At 46.8% G+C, this 22,828-nt stretch overlaps 1 protein-coding gene across 1 annotated transcript in view; it reads right to left on the minus strand.

The window, feature by feature from the left end:
- Positions 1-22,244, minus strand: part of LOC142904908 (teneurin-3-like) — a 38,782-nt gene extending 16,538 nt beyond the window's left edge. Inside the window, exons 1-2 of the mRNA XM_076051305.1 lie at positions 22,159-22,244; positions 6,153-6,215 (exon numbers count right to left, since the gene is read on the minus strand). The gene's annotated coding sequence lies outside the window, so the exon portion shown is untranslated. The remainder of the gene's footprint in view (positions 1-6,152; positions 6,216-22,158) is intronic.
- Positions 22,245-22,828: the final 584 nt, after the last annotated feature.

Here is a 22,828-nt window from a genome sequence, read left to right on the forward strand (position 1 = left end):
CCCCCCCCCACCCGAGTAGAGAAACTTTCCTTCGGGAAGAATCGAGATGGACGACAGTCACTGGCTGAGAAACCGGAGCTGAAACTGGAGTCGGCAGCTCCTCAGACACCCGTCAGAGGTGAAGCAGCTCCACTCCGGCCAACAATGACTCCATTGATATTGAGCAAAGCCCCCTCCCGCCCTCCCCCTGTCCCCCCCCCCCCCCCCCCCCCCCACCCCCTTTGATGCTCGCCGCAGCTACAGCGCTGAATATAGTGGCAGAGAAAAAAAGGGTCGAATCCAGAGGCAGTTTCGGACCCCCCCCCCCCCTTCCACCCCCCGCACATCGCCGCCTGTTATCACCACCCCCCCCCCCCCCCCACCTCCAGGTAGCAGCTTTCCTCTCCCCCCGACACAAAGGCTGGGTTGTCCCGCTGCTTGTCGTTTGTCTCAGCGTGTCGCTGCGCAGTTCTTGTTTTTTTTTTCCTTGCGACACAATTTTTCTGCTCAGAAGGTCGGTGGGAAGGGGGCGGAGCCTAGCGGAGGGGGGAGGGAATGCACACGCAGGAAAGAAAGAGCCAATGTAACCTGTCAGCGTGTGAATGAAAATGTCACTTCGATTTCACGTTGGAAAAAGACAAAACAAAAAAAAATAATTACTGATTCTACTTCCTGAATGAAACGAGGGGAAAAGATGTTGAACGTCAATGTCAGTTTGAGCGAAACCACCCCGACTGTTTCCCTCTGACTCACCCCGGAACAGACATCTGTAAGTGAATCAGACAGATCTCTGGTGAATCAGAGACAAGACCTGGCAACCCGGCCCAAGCGGTAGCTCCACCCCACTCCAAATTAGACCGAAACCTTTCTTTTTTAACCTTTTTTTTTTATTCTGCAAGAGGTTTAAACCAAAAAATAAATAAATAAATAAATTTTGAGCCAGGTCTAATGGTGTGAATGTAGGGCTCCTTTCTGTATTGACAACCAGTCAGATTTAGTGTTTTTGCAACCAACGTTGGCGACCCCTGCTGGCAAAACCAAAGAATGCATGATTTTGATACTTCCTTTTTTTAAAAAAAAAAAAAGAAAATAAAAGCTCTGCCCATCTTCTTGTACAGTGAAATCCTTTTTCAGCTTGACAAACGAAATCTTTAATTTTTTTTTTTTTTAACACACTGCTTTCTCGGGACTTGGTTTATGAAAAGAGTGGCACCACCTTCAGCCGGCAGTAACTGGAGTGGTGGGAGAAAAATGGCAGTGAAATTACTGAATGACAGAAAATTTCACCAGCAGACAACCAGAACAAACCCTGCGAGGGGAAAAAAGGAGGGAAAAAAGGAGGAGGGCGGCTCAGGTGTCAGTCGGTCGGTGTTCCCGTCTCTTCTTCCAGACGGAGGCCAGAAATCGTTCCCGTCTGAGAGATGCTTTTCTCTCTCCGGCTGCTGGAGGGAATTCCGACGAGCTAATCGGCCAAAATGTCCAGGCCAAAAGTGTAAAGTGGACGTGAGAGATCTCTCCACCAATCAGAGCAGAGTGTTTGCTCCGCCCCCTCTGGAACTCCTCCCTCTTCCACACATGTGGAAGGTGCAAGAAAGCATCTGGTTTCAGCTGGTAAAAGTACACTGGGTTTTTGAATGAGAAATGGCATGTGCCCTTAGCATGGTTAGCTAGCTAACCTCCTCCTCTGTCAAGAACTACAGGATCCACTGATGAATTCTAAATATTCGGATTATGGGTTTCTGAGGGGGGGGGGGGACTGGAATGGAGCAAAAAAAGAAAACGGATAAAAAAAAAAAAAAGACTCGCTCCTGTAAATATTTGAAATTTTGTTTTGATGGCTGATCTTTGGATTTGATTCTATGAAACCGAGAAGAATGGGCCTGTTGGATCTTTTTTTATTGGCTCTGTTTTAATTAAATGAAAAAAAAAAAGAAAAGAAAAGAAAAACAATTCAGCTGTGTTTCTGGCATTTGTTATTTCTGTTGCCCTTTAGAAAGTCCCTCCACCAAAACACGCCAAGGACTCTAAATACAAAAAGATGTTGTTTAAATATTTGTTTTGCTGGATTCTTGCAGCTTCTCTGCTTCCGACAGAGGAAACAGCCGACGGCCGCTGTTGCCGGGCAGATCAGTGGTCGCACATACCTGCGGCTGCGTTTTGCAGTTGGCCTCAAACCGGATCATTGCTGTCGCTAAACTCCAACGGTTCTCCTTAAAATCCCCTTTTTTCTTCCTGGACAGAAAAGGCTCTTTGCCGTAAAAGGCCGAAGCGAATTGAGGCGTCAGAGTATTTAAGTCCGTCGCCACTGAAACACCTGCAATTTGAAGTTTGACCATGACGGTCGGATAAACTTTAATCGAGTTGTGTCAGCGGGCCGATAAATACACAATGTCCTCCTTCGACTTTCACTTTCACAGAAGGAAAAAGATAAATAAAACACAAGATTAAAATCTAGCAAGGAGGCTGGTGGCCATCAACCATCAAGGCCTCTTTCAACAAGTCTGCCAAGGTTCCCGGAAAACCGGGTTCACTTTGGTCTGAGACTTTATTAAAGCGTTAATTCCCACCTGAGGACGCTGCTGCAGCGTAGAGGAAAGGCTTCACAGTCGTTGTTTTTTTTTTTTTTTTTTTTTTGTTTACTGGGAGGGACAGTGAATCACGGCTACAGTCAGCAGTTAGCTAGCACTACTGTTAGCAGTTAGCTACCCCTACAGCTTCAGCAGGCAATTAGCAGTTAGCTTGCCCGACAGCTACTGTTAGCAATTAGCTATCCCTACAGCTACTGTTAGTGTTTAGCTAGCTCTACACCTACTGGTAGCAGTTAGCTACCCTACCGCAACAGCTACAGTCGGCTAACCCTTCAGCTACACTTAGCAGTTAGCAAACTTGACAGCTACAGTCATTCATTCTATTCACTTTCATTTCAGGATTTACTGATTTTAGCTCATCTTTCTTCAAGCCAATTTTTTTTTAGTTTAACAAACATTTTTGTCTTGAATCTATCAGGATTTTTGATCAAAAGACCGGGCAGCTACTTCATCCGTCACTATTATCCCTATACACTATTTTCCTTCCTCACAAAAAAGCCTGACTTCATCAGTCCAGTCAAGCCTGAACACCCAATCAAAACTCAAACCTTGCACACAAAAAGAACTGAGGAAGTCGGTCACCTGACCGGACGGCGATGACAGAGGGAAATTGTTACTTTTTAATCTTCAGTCGTTCACGGACGTGGCGCTCCCTGGAGGCCAAGCCTACAGCCGGGGCTCCAGGTGGACTGGAAATTGCCTCCTGTTTTTATTGTTACCGCTGTTAATATTTAAATGTTTCCTCCTTCTGTTCCCTGTTCATTTTTTTTTTCCTTGATTCCTCGTTTGCATCTTTCATTGCCCCCAAAAAAAGAGAGAGCAAAAAGCGGCGAACGAGTGCGGCTTCGCTGCACATGTGGGACTCGATTTGAAACCTGCTGCAACTGTGAATGTTTTAACAGGTGAAATTATTCATGTATTCATGTCATTTTATTATTATTTATAATTAATTTCCTCCCTCCCACCTGGTCCACCGGCGGAGCATCATCATCATTGCGGAGAGCGAAGCCTGTGATTGCACCAATAAACACAGCGGGGGCGCCGTGCGGCCCGTCAGGTGGCGGGAGGAGGCGTGTCCCCGGGAATAACGACCCGGCCAACCAGAACGACAAGTGTCTGCCGACTAACGACTGTAAACTAATGGAGCCCTCGGACGTTTTTTTTTTTTTTTTTTCGATGTCTGGTTGGAAAAGATCGAGTATCAACGAGGAGTTCATTAAAAAGCAATAAATAAATAGAAAAAAATACACTTGAATAAAGTGTTTGGATCATGTGTCAGCGGACAGCAAAAAAAAAAAATAAAGCTAATAAAAATGTGTGCAGCCTTTTGACTTCAATAAATGGAAAAAAAAAATAGCCAAGTCAAAGCAGGTTTCCATCACTCAGTTGTTTCCTCTGCAAATCATTTTTGACCTGAAAGCGTGATTATAAAGACAAAAGAACGAATTTAGTGGCTGATATCAGCCTCATGCAAGTAAGTCATTTTTTTTTTTTAAATAATGAAAAACATTAAAGGCTGATTGAAGGCTTGGAAAAATATTTTCAACTGTTAGATCTGCTGTGCCGCCTGCACAGGAAACCATCAGGGTACAGTGGGGGGGCAAAGTCACAAACGGTAAGAAAAGTAAAAATCGCAGTGAAGAAGCAAAAAAAAACAACTTGTGATTAAATTATAAACATCAGTTGCACATTTTTCTCCCTCATCTTCCGACCGCCAACAAGGGCACGCTATGACATCAGACAAGGACCTGGATGTTGTTGGAAACATTTTCTGCTTCCTGCGGCCAAGCATCGAAAAACAGCGACAGCACTGAAACCTGACAGACAGATTTTTCCACCGAAATAATCATCAGGCACCACCAGCCCAGGAGGTCAAAAAGCAAAAAATTCTCAAGTTCCATAAAGTGCCAAAGTTCTGAAGAGCCAGTGGAGGTTATTTATGGTTAAAAAAAAAAAAAAAAGAAGAAGAAGAAGCTGCACAAGAGGCGATAAAACCGAAGTAGCAGTTTTGGTTTGAGGCTAAAAAAATCTAAAACATTTATTAGTTTCTGTTCGAGAAGCGTGTGAGCCAATCAGCAGCCTGAGACCAGGATCCCCCTCGCCACACACACACACACACACACACACACACGCACACTTCACTCCTCTAACGACTGCGATATCTACAGTTTCATTGTGTTTGCTCTCCTGTGTCGTGGACGAGCGACAGAACGCGGCTTCTGCTGTAAACATCCGTCTTGTCGAGCGGCAGCAGAGAAAGTCTCATCTCTCAGATTCTCCTGTACGTGAAAGCTGTTTGATCGCCGGCACACAAGCCGATGATTAACACATCAAGGCTTGACGGATGGCAGAAAAAAACCAAGAAAACACACGAAAGAAAACAAATAAAAAAAACACTCGGAAAAAAAGACCGACAACTCTGAACGCACACTGAATTTCACCCGACAAACTGGCGGACTGGGCTCCGGGCCAGTAGCAGTGCAGCAGGGGTCCCACACACACACACACACACACACACACACACAAATGCGGCTGCAGAGCCTCAGGGTTTCAGCGACCTCAGAGTATGTATGTGTGTGTGTGTGTGTGTGTGTGTGTGTGTGTATGTTTGCTTCTATACGTGTGTGTATGTGAGTGTGTGACTCTGAAACGCAGAGTGGGCGGAGTTAAGCCGAGGGTCAAGCCTGGACCAGTGATGTCACTCAGGTCAGATGTAGAATCATGTTTCAGATATGTGTAGAAATACAATGCAATACAATTTGCTGCAATTTGCTGTGTTTACGGCGGATGGAAAAATATTCTGTGAGATTAAAAATATGCATTTCATGTGTTTGTAACATTTCAGAATTCGCAACATTCGCCTGTCAATGCACTTATTGCGCACACAGTGACGGTTCCGCGACATTCTTCTCGTTGCTTCCGGCAGAGAGACAGAAATTTAATCGTCAAAAATCTTCAATCGGAATTGTCAAATCGTCAAAATGGAGATTTTTGAAATTTCTGTGAGAAATGTTGAGTGGTAACGAGCCGAGAAAAAAAAAAACCCCGATCATTCCCGTTCCGAGTCACAAAAGACAAATCTGATAACCACACACACACACACAGACACGCACACACACACACACACACACACACACACACACACACACACACACACACACATTCCTCCTCAACAGGAACAGAAATTGGCAATTCATTCATTTGCTTGTTAGTTTTCTCTCTCTCTCTCTCTCTCTCTCTCTCTCTCTCTCTCACTCTGTCAGCTTGTTTTTTTTTCATTGATCGCAATCATTTCCTCTCCTTCTGCACGTGCTCAAATTGCACAGCACCCCCCCACCCCGACTCACCCCACCCACCACCACCACCACCACCACCCCACCTCCACCTCCAACTGGGAGAAGAATAGGCTAATCAAGACAGATTGGCGCTAATCTTCTCACTCTTTAACACCGTTGCGGAACCGAGCGAAAGAGCGAAAAAGCAGCGGTTTTACTGGCGGAAAAAAAAACCCAACAAAAAATGAAGAAGAAGAAGAAGAAGAAGAAGAAGAAGCAAAGGAAGACGGAGGAGCCGCAGTGGACCTACCGACTGGTGGAGGTGTCTAGTGGTCGGAGGGAGCTGCTCGGTTGGTCGTCCGTTCAGGCAACTCTGAAACACAAAAGACACAATTTTTAACTATAAACGAAGTCACAGTCTGCGGCTGCACCTCACTGACCCCGCCCCCTTTTCGACATTGGGTGTAAAATTACGATTGTGCCAAGGAAAACTTCCATCCATCCATCCATCCATCCATCCACCCCTTTATCCAGAGTCGGGTCGTGGGGGCTTCCCTGGCCCCAGTCACCTCCTCCAGCTCATCCGGTGGGTGCCCAAGGCGTTCCCAGGCCAGCCGAGAGACACAGTCCCTCCAGCGTGTCCTGGGTCTTCCTCGAGGCCTCCTCCCGCTAGGACATGCCCGGGACACTTCTCCAGGGAGGCGTCCAGGAGGCATCCGAAGCAGATGCCTCGAGCCGCCTCAACTGGCTCCTCTCCTTGTGGAGGAGCAGCGGCTCTACTCCAAGCTCCTCCTGATTAACTGAGCTCCTCGCCCTGTCCCTAAGGGGGCGCCCAGCCAACCTGCGGAGGAAACTCATTTCGGCTGCTTGTATCCGCGATCCCGTTCTTTCGGTCATTACCCGAAGCTCGTGGCCATAAGTGAGGGTGGGAACGTAGATCGACCTGTAAATCGAGAGCTTCGCCTTTGGGATTAGCTCCCTCTCCACCACGATAGATCGGTACAGCGACCGCATCACTGCAGACGGTGCACCGACCCGCCTGCCGATCTCGCGCTCCATCTTTCCCTCACTCGTGAACGAGACCCCGAGGAACTCCTCCACCTGAGGCAGGGCCTCTCCACCAACCCCAGAGGCGGGCAGCCACCTTTGACTGGTCGAGAACCATGGCCTCGGACTTGGAGAAAACTTCCAAAACGCCCCCCCCCCCAAAAAAAAAAAAAAAATAATAATAATAATAATAAAAATTGGATCGATGATTTTGAAAACTCATCCGAATTATAAAAACTTAAACAATTCCATTTTCAAACAAGAATCAGAATCTGAGTGGACCAATCAGCATTATTTGAGGAGGAAAAGAGGCGGAGCTACTGTGATATTTTCTACTGAACTAACCGAAGAGAAGAAATTTATTTCTAAACCGCGGAGGCCGATTTCAAACGTGGTGACTCATCACTTGGTCGTGGCTCGACCCCTATTTGATTGTTACACACATTACATTGTATTACGTCAGCGAACCCGAACCCAGGAGGAGCGCCACCTGCAGGCGGGGAGTGTTTCTCAGAAGTGCAACGACACCACAGCTCACAACCAGAAAGCAGGGAGCCGCTGCCGAGACGCCCAGAAGCTTCGCCGTCCTCCCGAACAAACGACTGCGAGCGAGTCCAGAACTTTTCGGCTCGGAGACGCAGAGGACGACCTCCTCGAGGACACCACGTCTGCGACGGCTTTGTCCAATCAGAACGACTTCAGCCGCCTTCATGAAAGAGTGTGAAAAACACTGTCACATCTTTTCACATCTTTTTCCTCCATCGAGAAAAGACTTTCCATCTCCCGGCGTCGCTCCTTCCTTCCATCCTCGCCTTGGCTTCTCTTCTTCCCAGCACCACAGTTTTAACTCCCAGGAACAGTTTGGAATTCCAGCCTGAAAACCCCTTTGAAGTGAGAAGCTTTTTTTGTGTGCTTTTTTGTTTCGCGGCTGCTGACAGTCGGCATTTGTTTTTGCTTCAGAAACAAACAAACGCAAAACATGTGCTTGTCCACATCAAATTATATAAATTGAAAAAAAGCATTTAAGTATTTTTTTTTTTCATTGTATTTCTGGTCAAAGGATCCTTGTTTAGAAGGAGAATTCTGCCAGCGCAGCTCTTTTCTCTGTGTGGTTTGAACTTATCCTCCAAACAGCTTTTTTAAGGTCACTGAAACCAAAACGTTTTGTAATAGAAAAAAAAGGTTTTGTTTCTTTTAGTATGAGTTATGAAGTGTGTGTGTGTGTGTGTGTGTGTGTGTGTGTGTGTGTGTGTGTGTGGGGGGGGTGACACCTCTGTGTGCCACTTTATCTCCTGAAGCAGCAGCAAGAAATCAGAACAAAATAGTTTCCAGGTGGAACTTTTCTAAGTAGACTTTTTACTTCATCGACTTGAAAAAAAAAAAAAAAAAAACATTGTTTAACAATTAGCAGGAATTCGACTTTATTGTTTTATTTTTCAGGGCTTCTGATTGGCGAACATGTTTCCTTCTTTTACAGTTTTGAGCGCCACCTGCTGCTTAACACCCCAAGTTGGTTATCACCTGACGCACAAGCCGTGTAAAAAATACAATATATTTTGAGGAATGACTCAGCTCTGATGTCGATTCCTGCCAGGAGGGCGGTCTGCAAAACTCCCCCTAATGGAGACGCAGAGAATAAAAAAAGTTTCCTGAGGTTTTGTGCAGCTTGTCATCTCAAATAAGAAAGTGTATTTAAGTGGAATTGACACGAAATAAATGGAATCAAAGACACCGGCGAAAGTTTTAGAAGAAGAAGAAGAAGATGAAATGTTATGCAAAATATAGAAAATATACATATATATGTATAATTCAGATGTGGCCTGTGTCCAGTCCGTGGCTGGCTAATGAATATGCATGAATTTTTAATTTTTTCATGAATTTCTAGTGACCCAATCAGAGAGCAAATTGCTCATGTCAAGGTTAAATGCGTGCGAGTGGATCTGGATTTTTAACGTTCATATATATTCTTTCCTAGTATTCTTTGTTTTGTTACCAAAAACAAACACTCAAACTTTAGCTGCCAGACTTTTTTTTTTTTTTTTTTTGTAAGATCGTAACTCAGAAAGAAAGTAAATACAGATGGTGAATAAATAAATAAAACAGGATAAACCAAATTAAAAAAGGCAAAAACAACAAAGTAAAGCGCAACCACGCACAAAAGCGGGAACAGGAATGATGAAAAGCCACGTTTGCCTCAAACTCAGATGCAAAACACTTGTGTGTGTGCCACCAACACACAAACACACGCGCGCGCGCGCCCACACACACGCACACACACAGGAAGTGGAGAGGTCCAACTCTTCAATGTGACATTGAGCTAATCAGATTTGATGGAGGAAAGTGTTTGATAAACAGAATCGCTCTCCTCCTACCTCACACTCACTAATCAGGAGGAGAGCTTTTAGAGTGCGCGCACGCGCACACAGACGCCCACAGACGCGCGCACGCACACACACACACACACACACACACACACACACACACACACACACACACAAACACACACACACACACACACACACACACACACACACACACACAGAGTTTCATATTTACTCCCTAATTCATGTCAACAGCCAAATCTACTTCACCATAAATGGAGGAACCCCCCCCCCCAAACCCAAAGAACTGCAACAACACCAATGCGACTGAGTATTTCCCCCAGAATCCTCCTCTGTCCTCTGACTCCTTCCCAAAGTGCCGCTCACAGCCAATTAGCAGCGGGGAGGCTGCTGCCAGTACGAGCTGCTGTTTATTCCAGACAGATGAATCAGAAATCACACTGAAAACTGTTTGTCTGGAGGCTGTTGAAGCCGCTGCGGCTTACATGGCATCCGGAGCAGGAAGTGACATCACAGAGCAGGAAGTGACATCACAGCAGCCCTCCCTGTGCAAATGGTGGCCACCCAAGATGCTGCAGCCAAAAATACCATGGGGCCCAAAAAGCATTTTTTCCCCATAGGAGCGCAATACAAAATCAAACTCCTGTAAAAACCGTAAAAAAAACAAAAAAACTTTTCAACATAGATTCTTAAGTCGGCCAAAATAACTCAGAAAAGAGTTTATTCCCAGCGTGACGTCACGTCACGTCACGTCACCTGCTGTATCTTGGCTGGTTCTGATTGGCTGATTGGCTGATGCATCTTCCAGCAATATGTGAGATACAGAGGCATGATGGAAAGTGACATTACGGGGCATCCTCATTGGGCCACATAATGCTGAAGTAACCCAGGAGGCCAAAAATGTTTTCAGTGTATGCGCAACATTTAGCGACTCCATTAAAATGAAGGAACCTGCACCTGCCGTCAACCCGTTTGTTTCCGGAAAACTTGCAGCACAAAAAACGATGACATCTAGTGGCCGTAAAGAAATCCGTTTAATTTCACACATCCGTGAGTTCTTAGTTGAAGAGCCCACAGAGAGTTTTTTTTTTTTGAAAAACCTGGAAGGCGATTGGACGAAACCACCTCCTGCCTGTCTGCAACCTTCAAAACCGGCCAATCAGATGCGTCGCTGCCAGTCTGGGGAAGAGAACAACTTCTCCTTCCCTATTTTCTCTGAAATCCTCCTCTTGGTGCGAGAAAACTACCGGCTGCTGGAGGTCGTCAACACGGCCGGGCAGGATTTCAAAAATTTCAAAAGACACACATACACATTCGCACACACACACACACACACACATACACACACACACACACACGGGGTGAGAAAATCTCACCCTGAGTGTTTTTCTGAGGTCATTTTTTTTTCTCGGTGGGGGAGGAAGCAAGCGAGGACGCCGGGTTGAAGGAGCATCTGGTCTGTGGCGAGAGACAAGTCACGGCGTCACCTCCCGCCACCGTCCTGAGCATGACTCTAGCGACACCTTTCAGCCCGCCCACACAGCAGGCGGCCATAAGAATAAATAAAGATCGAATGAAACCAATGAAGCCGTCGGTGGTTGAAGACGAGATTTCTTTCTTTTTTGAGGAAAAAGTTCCAGGATGTTTCTGGTTCCTGGTTCTTCTTCAGACCATCAGGGTGAAGAACTTTCATGTCCTGAAAGACCTGGACTCTGGTCTTCTTTAGAACCCACCCCCATCGCTCTCCCGGCCCTCCAACCCACACCCACCCGGCTGTGAAAGACCAGCATGACACATGTTTTTTGAGCCGAGAGCAGATTGAGATGGAAGCCCAGTGCATTCTGGGTAAAATCCAGTTAAGGGTTCCACTTGACCAACAGTTTTTTTTTTTTTTTTTTTTTTTTCATTGACTCGAAGCAGCACATTTTTTTCAGCAGGGAAAAAGCAAAGAAAACCTTCATCTCTGCTCTGCGGCCACCAATTCCTGTTTCTTTTTTTTCTTAACTGAAATAATCCTGTAAAACTCTATTTTATTTAAATTTTTTGAGCAGGTGCAAATTTTCACATGTGAGACTCAGTGTTTCTCTCACTCTGATGAGGAGGTCATCATGACAATCATGGAGGGAAGTTGTTTTTTTTCCTACTGCAATTTTGCCATCTGACAAAAAATGTCTTGAAAAACGTTTCAGTTTCTTCCCCCCCCCCCTCCATTTGGCTTTTGCGCTCTGCACCGAGCACGTGGCTGCATTCTCAAAGAGACCACCAGGGTGCTGTTTGGTGTTTAGGGCCCCCTTCGTATGGCAAGGGGTAGCAACACATTCACTCACTGACAGCCAGGATGGACGGTGACGAGATAAACGTGATGCTAAGCTAGCGTGCTAGCATATTAGCGCGTTAGTGCAGTCAGAGCGAACGTTCTCGCTTTGCTGGAACTTCCTGATGAAAAGGACCAAAAAAAAAAAACTCTGCGAAAAACAGAACAAAAACTCAATCCTGCCGTCCTGCTTCAGTCCTGGCGGACAGCAGCAGCAGCAGCTCGACTGGTCCCACATCCACCTGCTGCCTGTGGCCCAGTTCATCTGTTGTTCATGGAACTGTGTTCAAACCAGCAGAAATACCTTCTCTTCCACCTCCTCTTCATCCTCCTCCATTTCCTTCACCACTTTCTTCTTCTTTTCCTCCTCCTCTTTTCCCTCCTCCTCCTCCTCCGTCTTCTTCTCTTTATGCAGCTCTCCCACCTCCTTCTACTCCACCTCCTCTTCTTCCTCCATGTCCTCCTCTTTATCCTCCTCTTCCTCCTTCTCCTCCTCTTCTTCTACCTCCTCCTCTCCCTCCATCTCCTCCTCCTCCTCCTTCCCCTCCTCCCCCTCTTCCTCTGCAGTCCCGTGTCTGTTCCGGTGGAAGCCTGATGAACATTCTGCTCGTGGGAGTTCTGGCTGAGTCGAGCTATTCCTCGTCCATATTTATGACTGGGAGGTGCGGAAGGAGTCGCTTCCTCACCCCTCCTCCCTGCCTCCCTCATTCCGTCCCCCCCTCTCAACCCACCACCACCTCCCTCCCTGCTCTTCCTCCAACGATCCCTCCATCCATCTGTCCGTCCTTCAGAGGTTCCCGCTGATCAGCAGCTTCATCCAACCGCCCGCAATCTTTCTTTTTTCTTTCTCCTTTTTAAATTTCTCCTCCTCTCCTTGTGGCCTGGTGAGCTTCTGAAATCTTGTGTTCTGTGTGAGTATGTGTGTGTGTGTGTGTGTGTGTGTGTGTGTGTGTGTGTGGCCCAAAGTGATGATTCGTCAAGTCCCACATTCTTTTTAAGTCCGATGTATTGACTCCAGTGTGTGGAGCGACTCGTTCAGATCTAAAGAGTCAACAGCTTTTCAATGTGATGCAGGGAAAAAGGGAGAAAATAAAAGCATTTTGCAACCCGGCGAGGGTCCTGAAGACACAGAAGGTGTGAAAAAGTTCTGTTCGGCCGTTGAACTTTCTCTTTTTAGCTCTGTGTTTACAGCCACCTGCTCAAATTGAGGTTTTGTTGGAGGAGGTGCCAGCATTGAGGGTTGGAACGACACCGATCTGTGAGGACCTTTGAAAGGCATCTTCACTGTGAATGACTTCTTAGCTTCAAAACTTGTTTGACATCCGGAGACTTTCGACGCTGTTCCTGAAACTAAACGGCAACAAAACAAAGTTAATTTCGTTCCTCCAGATTGGCTTCAGGGTTAATGACCAATCAGAGGGGTGTTGCGGAGGGAAGGGTGGCTTGGGGGTGGCGACTAAACAGCAACAACAACACATAATCAAAGCCGGCGGGGACTAGAAAAAACTAAACTAAAAAAAAACACAGGCTTTACCGAACAGGTCGGAACGTATAATTTTAATCACAGTGCAAAACGCTGGTGCGACTTTATTGATTGGCATGTTTAACGCAGCGACGGAAAGCTGAAGAAAAAAAAAAAATGTAAAAAAAAAAAAAAAAATCCCCAGGTGTTGTCGTGGTGCGTCGAGACCTTTTAACGTCACCGTTTTTCAACAGCCGCAGCTGCCACAGACTTTTTCCTCTTCTGCAGATTGGAATGAAAAAAACTCCAGGGCGCCCCCGCAGGTCAGGGATGAAAAAATCAAAACGTAACCAGCAACTCCGGGGGTCATAACGGCAAGGAGACATTCTAATATTGGGGTGAACTGTCCCTTTAATGACCTGAGGCCCCCCCCCCCCCCCATCACCCCACTCCAATTTACAAAATGTGTTTTATTCCATCGTGTGTGTCTGCTTCACTTTGCTAGCAGACAAACACACACACACACGCAGATACACGCAGGCAGAGCCTGACGAGGTGGGGGTGGCGGCGAACGACCTCACGTGACCCCGACAGGTTGTCATGGCAACGGGAGCCTCGTTCCCACAACAACACGCAGCCGCTCCATCAGCCGGCAGCATCATTTATTTATGAAACTTTCACTTTACAGACGAGGGGGAAGAGAACAAGAGCATGTGTGTGTGTGTGTGTGCGTGTGTGCGTGTGTGTGTGCGTGTGTGTGTGTGACGGATTGATGGAGGCGTCAAGCGAAGGAGGCGACTTCATTTCTGGCCGATTGGCGGCGGCGCGGCATCAATCTGGCCGGTCGCTGATGAGCAGCAGCGGCTGTTTGCTGCAGTTTGATAAATAATTGATATTTAACGTTTTGATGGAGAGGCGTTTGGGGTTGTTTTTTTTTTTTTTTTTTTTTTTTTTCAGTTATCAAAGGGCCGGCCTTCAATCTGAGGCGGTGGCACCGGGGGAAATAAAAATAAATAAATAAATAAAATAAAATAGGTGGCGGGAACAAAAACAAGACGACGACGGCGGCGCTTTTTGATTTATAGCGAGGAGGAATTAGAATCCGCCACCAGTGGAAGCGACTGTTTGCCGTTTGACGAGCTGAGAGCGAAAAAAAGCTAACTGGCAGAAGAAGACGGAGGGGGCGGGACAGGAAGTGAGGTCAGATAGAGAGAAAACATCATTGGGTGTCAGAATTCTTTTTTTTTTTTAAGGCAAATCACAACGATTGTCGTTGTTTCCGTCAGGATTATTTGAACGTGGCAAGTTTTCTCAAGACGAATGAGATTCGCTACATTTTATCAAAAGAAAAAGCAGTCATTATTTAAAAAAAACCCCCACAAAAACAAAAGTATCTCATCCTGTTTCAAAATAGACAAAAAAAAAGTCCTTATTTTCTCAGATTGCTTTTTGTGTATTGCAAAGAATGGTGCCACACAGTGTGTTGACGTGTTGATTTATCATGTTTACAGCATAATAAAAAGAAATTCTCCGGCAGAGAAGATCAACAATGAAAACATGTTGCTGTGTATAATCTCATAAATAACCGACCAATAGAAACCTTCCGCTTCATGGAGAAATCACAAACACACACTGTCCTGTATTATATTTACCCTCATGGTGTTTGTGTGTGTGTGTGTGTGTGTGTGTGTGTGTGTGTGTGTGTGTGCGTGCGTGTGTGTGTGTCCAGATGCTGTAACCAGATGCTTTCCATCAGACTGCAGGCGCCTCACATCGTGACAGAGAGCGGGCACATGCAAGGTTATCACCGACACACACACAGACGCACGCGCGCACACACACACACACAAACACACACACACACACACACTCACACACAGCCTGGACGCGTGTTTGGACGAGCCGGTGAGTGGACAGCAAGGTTATCTGTGATCAGAGCCTGCAGTAACGGCCGACAAACACACACACACACACACACACACACACACACACACACGCACACGCACACGCACACACACTCTTTTTAGCCATCGTCTCAGGCGTGTTTTTGCGTGAGGGGGTCAAAGTTTTCCACCTCGGAGACGACAGCAGCAGCAGATCTGACGTCTGAATCATCCGACTGAATCGCTCAGGTCGAACGACTCTTCTGACCCCCGATAAGAGTGAGCGCACTCTGGGAGCCAGGAGGGTGAGGAGTGGGAGGAGGAGTAAGGAGAGGAGCAGGAAGGGTAAGTGGTGGTGGAGGAGCTGGGGGAGGAGCAGGAGGAGGAGGAGGAGGATGATGATGGTGGTGATGGTGATGGTGATGGTGATGATGATGATGATGATAAGGAGGACGAGGAGGAAGAGACCCTCCCTGCTAGAAGTCGCTGCAGTGACCTGAGACAAAGTTGACGAAGCTGCTTCTTCAATCAGCTAAATCAGCAGTGAGAGAAGGAACCATTGATGAAAACCTTCATCATCAGCATCAGCAGCAGCAGCAGCAGATTTAACAAGGTGACACCATACCATTACAAAAAAGAAGAAAAAAAAAAAGAGAATTGCTGGTCTGCAGAACTAACTGAGGAAAAGAATTGATGGAATTTTAATAAATGAAATCCACATTATTGTAAGAACCAAAATTAAGAAGGAAGTGTGGCCACGCCCACCAATAGTCAATCACAGATTTTCCCTCTTTTTTTCCTACGGCTTCACAGATTCTCCAACTGGACCAACGACCAGGAGCAAAACCTTCAGAAAATCCGACCCGATACATTTTTCAGGTATTCAGGCATACAACCAGTTACCACCTTCCAAACACGTGAGAAATAAAGCCAAAAAAAGAACGGGGAGTCACAACGAGGAGGAGACGTTAGCGCCTGGCTAACAGCAGCACCAAACACCAAAAAAAAAAAAAGTGTTTTCTTCTTCTTCCCTCCGACTCTCCCAAGGCCCCCGGTGGTCGCAGCGGCCGCCGAAGGCACGGAGGAGCTCGCTGAGCGAGACAAGCCGCGACTTCATCATTCCGTCGTCAGCAGGCCGAGATGTGAGTGCGCCGGGGACGAGGGGAGCGAGGGCCAGCCGGAGCCGCGGTAACAAACACACTGTGACAAGTCAATTCCAGCCACTCGCTGGGGGACAATGAGGCGGAGAGACGCCGAGAGGAGGAGAGGTAGAAAAAAAAAATAGTACATTGTAAAAAAAAAAAATGTATCCAGCAGCAGGAAGGAAGTGGGCGGAGCAACATTCCGAAGGAAGGACGAGGGCGGAGTCAGTGCTTTTTTGACGACACTGGCGACTGCAAACAAGCCTGAAGCACAATGAATGTACAGAAAGGAGCACAACCCTCAGCCAGAGAGACACGCAAACACACACACACGCGCACACACAATCTGAAGCACTCGACACGCTGATGATACCAGCTACACTTGAGTTTTACCGTAGCACCAAAAAACAGGAAGTTTGACGGCAACGACATTGAACATATCAAAGTTTGGTTGCAGCACGAGAACAAAACAAATAAAATAATAATAATAATAATTATAACCATAAAAAAAACAAGGATTCCTCCCCGAACAGAATCACCGCCTCATCAAGCAGCCAATCACTGAGGAGGCTTCATCCACCTTCTTCCTTGAGACCTGGAGGGAGTGATCTCTTCCTATTTCGGCCTGCTGTTACAGGAAGTTGCTGGTAGAAAACACAGAAAACAGCGGCACTTCCCGCCAACCAATGGCAACGCTCACCATTGGGACCCTCTGAAGGGGTAAAAAAAAAAAAAAAATAGATAAGACTCTCTATGATCAGTCCGTGGCTGCGACGACGAAAACCGAAAGCAGGAACTTTTTTTTTTCCATTATTTTGTTTGTTTTTTTGTGCTGTAAGTTTAATTTAATAATTTCTTTCATTATTTCCGTTGTTTGTCCTCACTTTACTTTTCTTTTCGGAGACAACTTTACTTTTTTTTTCTTGAATTGTTTTACAAAAACATTTCTTTTTTTGTTTCTGGTTTGCTGGCGGCGGTGCGACCCGATGACGTGCGTCGAGTCTGTGAGTGTTGGAGTTGCCGGAGGTGAAGAGACATGGCAACCCGTTGGTGTCCTCCTTCCCTCCCCCACCTTCCTCCTCCTCCTTGCTGTTGTTTGTCTGGTGGCGGCGAGAAGCAGAAAAGTGCATGGCTAACTTTTTCCTTCCTTTCGTTTTTCCTCCGTTGTGTCCTCGGCGCCACTCTGGGGGCCGACGGCCAATCACAGCGGGTGGCGCTTCCTTACACAAAGCCAACAATCAAGTAAAAACCAAAGCAAGTCGCTACGCAGCCGCTGCCGCCGCTACACATCAATTACGCGTCCAATCACCGCAATTAGTCGTCCAATTAGCGGCTAAGTATACCATTATAGCCACAATATGCTAACGAGCAAACAAGCTCTGATTGCTGCAGGGTTTCGTCGACGGAACATTCGGAACGCAAATTGACTTTCGTTTCCGCGTAACTCGTGACAGACCCAGTGGAGAATCTGCAGTCAAATTAGCCCTTTGTGATGTCACAATGGACGTTCAAACCTCTCTACAACTATTGGCTCCGCCCTCTGAGAAAAAATCCGCCCTTTTCCGAACACGAGGTTGGGTAGTTTTAGCAGGAGGCTGCAAACACTGGGCTAAACACAAGAGAAGCAGTTTTATCAGCTACCTGGAGAGGGAGCCACTCCTGTCTGTCCTCACAAACATCCCTCAAAGCACCTTCACTCAGCCCCGACTCGGCCCTGTCGAGCCAGAACAACGGCGGCGATAAAGGTGAAAACGTACGTAATGTGGGACCTTTAAATGTCAAGTGTGGCGAAGGAAGCGGCGGCGTGGACTCACTGCCAACGAGGACGTTAAAGAACGCGACACGTTCCGAGATGGAGATGGAGAAGCTGAGGTGGGATTACTGGACTTCCTGTTTCCTTGCTTCCTGCAGCGGCTCCCCCTGCTGGCTCCTCCGATAACTGACGACCTTCCGAAAGCCTTCGCAGATGTGACTCGTCCGTCTTTACGCACAATATTTTTCCGTTAAAGCGGAAAAATATTGTGCGTAAAGACGGACGAGTTTTTTTTTTTTTTGCTCTACCTTCCCACCACCAAGGAGAACAACTGAGGTCAGCACGCAAAGTATGCAAAGCAACAAACAACAACAAGATAAACAACAAGCAAAAGTTGAGTAATGATTAAAATCTGTCGCACTGCGAATGTGTACTAGCAGGACAAGCTAACTGGATGTAACCCCTGAATCCAGAATGTGGCCTTCTGTTAATAGAGCTCTGCTACTGCGTGGTGTTTCCAGGGGGATGGCTATAGGTGACGGACCTGCCTCCCCACCGCCCCCGTATCCCCACGTGAGACTTCCTGTTTAGTTCCCAAGCCAGATAAAATGAAACTAAACCTCTCAACAATTTTAGTAGAAACTCAGCATTGCTACAGTTCTGGCAGCAGAGGGCGACCCTCCGGATTTAGGGTTTAATTTCAGCTATCATTAGCATTCAGTTGAAGCATGTTGCATTCTATCAGTCAGTCGCTTCTCGCTGTCTGTAACTGTGGATGGGCAACTGTGCCGTCGGGTGGGACCAGGAGGAAGACATTCACCTGCGCTAACATGCTAACTTTGCAAACAAAAGGATGGAAGGAGCCTGGACGTCAACAGACAGAGGGAGAGGGCGTGTCGTGTGTGCGACAGACCCCTGGAGCTAGCGTTTCACTATTCATAGCATGTAGCTGAAACTGACGAGAACCGCCTGTGTGTGTGTGTGTGCGTGTGTGTAACCTAAAGTGTTTAAAAAATGGGAGGTGCAGAAGGAGGGCGGTGATTAACAGCCAGCAGGGGGAGTTGTCATTTCTCCGTCCGATTTCTCTCTCCTGGTTTATTGGCCTTTATGGGTCCCACAGGACGCAGCCAGACCGTCTTTTACTGTCCCGAAAGGCCGGCGGCAGCCAGGAAGAGAGGAGCGGGAAAGAAAGAGAAGGATTATGGGTAACGGCCCAACCTTGAGAGACGTAGCCGAGGGCGGTTTGGTTGTTTGGACATGTGAAAGGTGACCGAGAGGCTCGGAGGAGATGGAAGTACAGACGAGAAGTAGAAGAAGAGAAGAAGAAGAAAAAGAAGAAGATTATTTTTTTTAACGACCCTAGGTTATAAGTGCAGTCACACTGTTGGCGCTGAGCCGAGTCTGAGGAAGAAGAAGAAGAAGAAGAGGGTCGAGTTTACAACAGCTTTTTCTTCTTCCTCTCCTTCTTCTTCTTCTTCTTCTTCTTTGGTTTTTCAGATCAGCTGTCCGACAGGTGAAGGATGTTAAACTTCCGTCTGTTGGTGAGATTTTTTTAAGGCTCTTCCTGAGTAAAGCTGCTGTTTCGTATTGTATCATATTGGGTGAAAAACATTTATTTCTAATGTTCAAGAGTTTCAAGGGGCTTTTTTCTCATCTAAAAACCCCACTATTGAGGATTCAAATGAGCAGTTTGTCAGTCCTAGTTTTTTTTTTTCCATTATTTGATTTTCATTTTCAAATGTTCCGGTAAAATATGACCTTTTGATTTTGTTCGGTCAGTTCTCTGAGAATAACGGTCCTCAGAGATTTTGAATAAAGATTTTTATTTATTTTTTTATCCTTCAGGCTGAAACCCCCTTCCAAGGAAAAAAAACACTAGAGCCACTTGCAAAATCTCACTGCGCTCAACTTTTCCTGCTTTAAAAAGTCACCTCAGGCCGTGTCACATGCCGAGGAACATGACGCGCCTGCAGCTTCCTCGACCACCCTCCTCAACCGTGACCTTGAAAGACCTCACTGAGAGCCGTCTGCAAAATATGATGCAAAGACTCCTTCAATCGACTTCACAACAAGGTTGAATTTAGTGCATACGAACGCACACACACACACACACACACACACACACACACACACACACACACACACACACACACACACACGCTCTCTAGCACTGAGGATTCTCTCCTCATTAACCGCAGCATCAAAAGGAAGCAGCGCCGCCGTGTGTGTGGACGAGTGAGTGAGGCGACAAACAGCTTTGACTTTGTCGCATGCAGAGAACGATAACGACGACACAATGAGAAGAGAAAGTTCAGTACAAACACAGTTGTGAGGAAACGAGACAATCAGGATGGTTTTACAAGTCAGTTTGCTGTGTTTGTCCAAATAATGCCACACTGTCAACACACACACACACACACACACACACACACACACACACACACACATTATATCATAACTCATCAACTTTCTCATAGTCCAGACCAACACAAGTTAATAAATATGTTGCACACAGATGAAAACAGCCAAAGTATTTTGCTAAAGAAGGCGGAGCCAGACAAGGAGGCGGACCCAGTCAGGTGGGGCAGAGCCTGCGCTGCCTAGCCTAGCGAGCTAAACTGTTCAGCCTCTTCAGAAAAAGCTTTGACAAGTGCCATCATTCAGCCAAGGAGGGAAACCGTCCTCCGTTCAAGAAGGCTTCATATCTGAGTCCTGCCTGAAGTCACTGCAACCGGCCACCAGGGGGATCCACCTCCAGGAAGGATGGGAGGCGGCCGCAGTCGGCAGTCACCTCGGTCGATCCTCATTCTGTTTGCACGAGGCGCTCGAGATGTCAATCCGATCTCGGCATCGTTGTCAGGCCTGTTCTGCAACCGGCCACCGGGGGGCTCCACTTCCACTTCACTTTACAGACTCACACAGACAACAAAACCCATGCAACACGCACAACGAGACAGTCGGAGGAGGAGGAGGCGGAGGCGGAGTTTCGGATGAACGATCCAATTTGTTTTTTCTGGCGTTCGTTTTTGATTTGTGGGATTAAAACCGATGAGAAGTCGATTAGAAACACAGAGGAAGTGAAACACGTCACGTCCCTGCGTTTCTACGTCAAGCAGCAGTTAGACCCATTTAAAGTAAGCGTGTTATTCGTCATCGCAAAATGGCCAACATTTGCGCGCGAACACACACACACACACACACACACTGAGGGCAATATTGCAGGAGAAAATAACTTCAAACACACAAAAAAGTAAATACTGTCTGTTTGGAAGACAGCTGGTTGTGAGTGTGTGTGTGTGTGTGTGTGTGTGTGTGTGTGTGTTTCTATTTCTAACCCTCTGTGGGACTCTTTAGTGTTTTGCTCGGACAACATCATACATCACAGCAGCTCCGCGGCCGTCTGAGGACCCGGTAGGGTGTCAGGTGGCAGGAAGAGAAGATAAAAGAAAGTCTAGAAGACAGATGGAGGCGTCGGCCTCATTTTTTTTTTTTAGATTTATATATTTATATTTATTGCTTGTATTTTTTCATTATCACAGGAATCTGATCTGTGAACAAAACCTGTTTTTTTTTTTTACTTCAAGCTGATTGGGTTTCTTCTCTATCAGCGCAGCCAGTTGGTGGTAATTAATTGGCTGTAGCTCCGCCTCTTTCCCCTCAGCAGAAGGTGTTGATTGGTCCACTCCTACTTTGACACTTTTGGCTGGAAAAAGGTTAACAGATTACGGAGCTTTTCAAGCGCGGATCTGAGCAGGAAATCGCAGCGAACCGAGGAAAAAGGAAACGAATCGTCTTTACACAGTTGTGCAAGGTGTGGACCGTCTTGAAAAACAGAGTTCGTCGGCAGGCTCCTCCGACAAAATTCCGCTCCGGCTCTGGAAATAAAAACAGCTCCAGGAGGAGCGAAGAAGAGTTTGTCCCGGCTTTGAGCCCCGACAAGCCGATACACACCACACACATCTGAGCACGACAATCGACTGCGCGCGTGTGTGTGTGTGTGTGTGTGTATGTGTGTGTGTGTGTGTGTGTGTGTGTGCGCGCGTGCAAACGTGTGTGGCTTAAGTTCCGGGGACTTCCTCAAAGTCCCTGAGCAACGAATGAGAGCCCGAAGAGACTAAAGGAGCTGAACAGAGCCAAGTCTTTTAAAAAACACACACACACACACACACACACACACACACACACACACACACACACACACTCAGAAACTCATTCCCAGGCAAAAAAACAGCCGATTTGCCAACGGTCACCAAAGATCTCTTAGCTTTCCAGCAGAGGAAGAACATCTTTGAGTTGCCACACTAGTGCAGTGTAGTGTGTGCGCGCACGCGTGTGTGTGTGTGTGTGTGTGGGTGTGTGCATTCACATGCTACCTGTGCTGTGTGTGTTTGATGATCTGCGGAGAAAAGTCTTGTGTTGAAGCGTCGGAATCCATTCAGGACGTCTCAGCCGTAGAATCTGCAGAGGGAGTTAAATCAAAAACAGAAAATAAACATTAAATAAAAAAATCCACACTGGATTAAACTGGATTCCGGCATCCCGACTCGTCGCAAAATGTGGAATGTATCGCAAAAAGGCAGAACGTCCACCGACAGCGTGCCACCACGATGCTGAAAATCCCGCCGTCGTCCCAAAACATCAGGCAAACGTGCACATTAGCGTCACACGGGCTGATTGGCCGGCAACCGCGGCTAGGCCCTCATTAACGGCTAAGCTAATAGCCGGTTAGCGAACGTGTGTAGTCACGGCGGCCGGTTAGAGCTCCTCCGGAATTAGACAGCACACAATGCAACTCTATTTATATCATTATGATAATTATTGCAACAGTCCAACACACGCACACGCGCGCACACACACACACACACACGCACACACACACACACACACACACACACAGGAACACAACGGCACATGCTAGCCTAATGATCGGGTCGTCTAAGCAGTAGTTGAGTGTTCAGAGCTTGTTGTCAGTTGTCAGGTGGATGTTTGGGAGTCGTGTCTGATTCTAAGGATTTGATTGGCCAACGGAAAAACATGACGTCA

Source organism: Nelusetta ayraudi, unplaced genomic scaffold, assembly GCF_046127955.1.
Source record: "Nelusetta ayraudi isolate G7.1 ecotype Tasmania unplaced genomic scaffold, CSIRO-AGI_Nayr_v1 ptg000134l, whole genome shotgun sequence".
In the NCBI taxonomy this organism is placed as follows: Eukaryota; Metazoa; Chordata; class Actinopteri; order Tetraodontiformes; family Monacanthidae; genus Nelusetta; species Nelusetta ayraudi.